Consider the following 5,032-nt stretch of genomic DNA (forward strand, 5'->3'; position numbering starts at 1 on the left):
ATTTAATTAGATTTTTTAATTATATCTTGACTAATTTCATCTTGGCAACCAAATTAATCGAGGCCTCAGTATTTAATTTTTCTCTTGACATTTGACAACAAATGTATTATTTATGTATACAAGTTATTATCTTTGTGAACTAAAGAACTACACAACTTGCTGAAAGAGGACTTTGGAAATATGGCTGTCGATTTGCTCGGTAGCAGAATAAGCCTTGTAATAAAAAGCTTTAGTCACTAGTAAAAATGTTTGCTTCACATCTTTACTTAACTTGCAGCTGAAGTTTGGATGTAGTAATAACTTCACCAGCAGCTGCATATCCTTATCGATTTCGCTTTTTGTACATCCTGCGTCGTTTACCTATACGTATATTTTTACGTATAATGTATTAATATCAAATTTAAGTTGCTTAGAAAATAATTGGAGTTTTTAAATAATAGTTCTCACCTTTTTAATTCCATTTTCGAATTCTGCAAGCTGGTGACAGATTTTGTTAGTGAGTCGACAGAGAGTTCTGTATTCATCGTGGGATAGTTTATCGTCTTTAGGCGAAATATGGCCACCGCAAATATTCAATGTTCCGACAATTAGCTCCACTTGTTCGATCTCTTGAAGCGTTTCGAAGAGGATTGCAATAAGTCTATGTACCTTAGTGTAACTATATCCCCTGAAAACAATAGTAAAAATAAATAGAGTTAAATGCAACAACCTCCCCTGTGTTAATCCTAAAGACCAGAAAACCCCCTGTGATAAAAAAAGTGACCAATACCCCCCTATAATTTATTTAAGTAAGTACACTCGACCCTTTTTTATTTCACCCGTTGACCACCTGCGAAAAGACAAAAAAACCCTTCAGTAAAAGCGTGAAATTATCAACAGATTTACACATACTCTCTCTCTCGCTGTGAAAATCCCCAAAATTCCAAAAAACCCTAAATTCTGAGAAACCCTAAATCGATTCCCCAATATTAGTCCGTTAATTCTTTTGGTTCGAATCCACACAAGGTGAAGTGAAGCGATTGAAGACATTGACATGAAAATATAGAAGATTGCTGAGGTGAGTTTTACCCTTCTTTTTTGCGGATCTTCTGCTTGTTTTGTCCCGTTTTTTGATGTTTGGATTGTGGTCCTGCATATACTACTTTATGAGTCTGAAATTTAATGTTTTTTTGTCGGTTTTTCTTTGTTTATGTTTGATTGTTGTTGGGTCTTGTTCTATATAACAAAAAATAATAATCTATGCACATGGTTAATATTTAAGAATATTTGTGGGGTACAGAGCTTTGCAGTATCGAAGTTGAATATAAAAGTAATTTTTTTTTTTGTCTCAGTTTTTGAATTAAATAATGTTTCATTGCAACATGGTCCATCTTTTGATTGTTTAGAATTTTGTCTTTATACAGGATGGACCACTATTGTACATTTAATGTTTGGTTGGATGGAAAGTTTGTTCAAAACAAGAAATTAACTTATGTTGGAGGAAGACATGACCAAGTCCATGATGTGAATTTAGACTACCTCAACTTGGACACACTTTACAAGATTTATAGGCTCTGTGGAGGAAAGAGGTTTGATATACAATTCTACTTCTTGTATCCTGGGCAACCACTTGATTATGGGTTGAAGGTTGTGGAAAGTGACATTGGCATCCGATTTTTGATTGATGTACACCAAGGACTAAACCATGTCACATTGTACACAGAGGAGCTTGGTATAGAACCACTTATATCAGTTGACAGAAATGGGAACATTATTCATCCAGCACCAGAAAAAGAAATTCCTCTGTTATTGCAAGAACCTGAAGAAGTTCAAGCAACTAATGAAGAATTGCCTTCAATTTCTGATGAAGTGCAACCAACAACAGAAGAGGAAGCATCAACAAATGAAGAATTGCCTCCACTTACTGATGAAGTGCAACCAAGAGCTGAAGAAGCATTGCCTCCAATTAGTGATGAAGTGCAACCAAGAGCTGAAGAAGAATTGCCTCCAAATAGTGATGAAATGCAGCCAAGAACTGAAGAAGAATTGCCTCCAAATACTGATGAAGTGCAGCCAATAGCTGAAGAAGAATTGTCTCCAATTACAGAAGAAGTGCAACCAAGAGCTGAAGAGCCTCCAACAACAAATTATACAAGCTCTTCTGAATTTGATGATTCATCTGATACAGACTACATTCAACCTGATCATGATGCTGATGACATAGATTCAGATGCTCCAACTGAAGTGTTGGAAGACATTGAAGGGTCTTCAGAAGATGATATTTTTGTGGAAAAAGTTATCACTAAACAAGACCAAGTGAAGAAGCTGAAAAATATGTTGAGGCAATCTAGAAGAAAAAGGCCCAAATTGCAGAAGTATAGTATTGATCCATCTCCATCAGAGTGGTTTAGTGATGCAGATGATGATGATGAAATTGAGAATCTAGATGACAGAAATGAGTGTAACAGGTATCCTATATAAACTGAGGGGCATAATATGAAAAATAGGGACTTGGAAGTTTGTATGAGGTTTCCAAGTATTGAATTATATAGAGAGGCTCTTAGGGATTGGGTTGTGAGAAATGGATATGAGTTGGAGTATGTGAAGAATGAAAGAAAAAGAGTCACTGCAAAGTGCAAGGCAGAGGGATGCAACTGGAGGATTCATGCATCAGTTGTTCAAGGTGGTCCAGTATTTCAGGTATAACTAATACTTTTAAAATTTTAATATGACATTAAAACTTGTTTATAACATGTTATGAACTTATATTGCAGATCAAGACTATTTCAGGTGAGCACACATGTTGTAAAGTGAAGGTCAACAGACATGCTAATGCCAAGTATATTGGGAAGAGACTGGAACAAGGAATTAAAGATAATCCAGACATTTCTATAGTCAAGCTGCAAAATACAATCTTAAGAAAAGTTGGTGTGGATGCTGGATACTGGAAGGCCAAGAGAGCAAAAAAAGCAGCAATGGAGAGGATCAGAGGAGATGATGCAGCAGAATACAAGCTACTGTGGGACTATTTTGAAACAGTGAGGGACAAAAATCCTGGTTCTAAGATGTTACTCAGAAAGGTACTCTATTCAGAACCCCCTATCTTTGATAGAATGTATTTCTGTCTTGATGCAATGAAAAGAGGATTCATGTCTGGTTGTAGACCTTTGATTGGTTTGGATGGGTGTTTCCTTAAAACATTTCATGGGGGGCAACTTTTGGCTGCAATTGGTAGAGATGGCAATGATAATTTGTTTCCTATTGCACTTGCTGTTGTGCCTGTTGAGAATAGGGAGACATGGACTTGGTTTATTAGTGCATTACTTGAAGATATTGGTGGTGTAGAAGAAACCAAATGGACTTTCATTTCTGATAGACAGAAGGGGTTGTTGGAGACATTGAAAGAACTAGCACCTGGTTGTGCTCACAGGTTCTGTGTGAGACATATATACCATAATTTCAGAAGTAAGTGGCCATCTGAAAATCTGAAGACACTGTTATGGAAAGCTGCATCAACTGGAAACAAGAATACATTTGCAATGCATATGACTGAGATTCAGAAGATTGATAGAGCTGCAGCAGAATGGTTAAGGAACATCCCACCTTGTCATTGGACCAGATCACACTTCACCACAAGTTGCAAATCAGATGTGCTAGTCAATAATTTGTGTGAATCTTTCAACAACATGATCCTTCAAGCAAGGGAGAAACCTATAATCAGCATGTTTGAATGGATTAGGAGAAGGTTGACAACTAGACACCAAACAAAAAGAACTGGGATGGAGAAGTATGAAGGCACAATTTGTCCAAACATCTTAAGAAAAATCAACAAGTTCCAGAAGACAACAAGAAATTGCTTTCCTACTTGGTGTGGGAGGGATGAATTTGAGGTTCAACACTGCTTGGATACATACATTGTGAAGTTGACTGAGAGGACTTGTTCATGTGGCATCTTTCAGCTGTGTGGGTTCCCATGTGCTCATGCATGGGCATGCATTGCAGAGAGGAGATACAAGTTGGAGGATTATGTGGACAACTGCTACAAAAAAGAAATGTATTTGAAGACATTTGAACACATGATACATGCTGTTCCAGGGCAGAGAGATTACTTGAAGACTTCTTATGAACCACTTGCAGCACCAACTCCAAAGATAAAGACGGGGAGACCTAAAAGAATGAGAAGAAAAGCACCTGAGGAGCTGCAGAAGCCCTCATTCAGAAAGGGCTTGACCCATACATGTAAGAATTGCATGCAAAGAGGCCATAATAGTAACACATGCAAGAATCCAAGAGCTCCAAGAGCACCAGCAGCTCCAAGTGCACAAAGAACTGACCATACTGCATCTTCTGCCCCTCCAACAGCTCCAAGTGCACAAACAACTGGCCATACTGCATCTTCTGCCCCTCCAACAACACCAGCAGCTCCAAGTGCACAAAGAACTGGCCATACTGCATCTTCTGCCCCTCCAACAGCACCAGCACCTCCAAGTGCACAAAGAACTGGCCATACTGCATTTTCTGCCCCTCCAACAGCTCCAAGTGCACAAACAACTGGCCATACTGCATCCCCTTCATTGGTAGTGAAGTCAAGAACTCCAAGAGCTCCTCAATTTATGAGATCTGGATGTAGTGCACCTCCACCAGTTTCCTCTCAAGAGTCAATGGTTGTGAATACAAATGCAGCTCAACCATCAAGGGTAAAATGTAGTTTTCTAGATTTGTAGATAGTGAGTTTACTTGAACTTAACTTACTTTCTATTCATTCTAGGTTTACCAGGGGAGAAGAAATGCAGCTCTGCTTGGACATGAAAAGGAGGCCTCATCAACTGTAGAAGCTGGTGCTTGTTCAACCAATCCCAAAAGAAAAAAGAAGGTCCAGATTTCTGAAGTGCAAAACATCAAAGATAGGTCCAAGAAGAAGAAGATGTGGAAGATTTAGAAAGGAAGTGATGATGATAATCCAGTTTTTGTTATTGCTTATTATGAAGCCTTTTTGAAAAAAACAATGTTTTTGTAACATGGCTTATTAATGACTGTATTAGTAACATTCAGC

General features: G+C 38.0%; 2 pseudogenes; one reads left to right on the forward strand and one right to left on the reverse strand.

Annotated features, from left to right (window-relative positions):
• Positions 1 to 1,135, reverse strand: LOC148772554 (syn-copalyl diphosphate synthase TPS3, chloroplastic-like; annotated as a pseudogene).
• LOC148772555 (uncharacterized) lies at positions 1,059 to 4,439 on the forward strand (annotated as a pseudogene).
• The last annotated feature ends 593 nt before the right edge of the window (positions 4,440 to 5,032 follow it).

The sequence above is a fragment of the Erythranthe guttata genome, chromosome 1 (assembly GCF_056151865.1).
Source record: "Erythranthe guttata isolate IM_541 chromosome 1, IM_541, whole genome shotgun sequence".
In the NCBI taxonomy this organism is placed as follows: domain Eukaryota; kingdom Viridiplantae; phylum Streptophyta; class Magnoliopsida; order Lamiales; family Phrymaceae; genus Erythranthe; species Erythranthe guttata.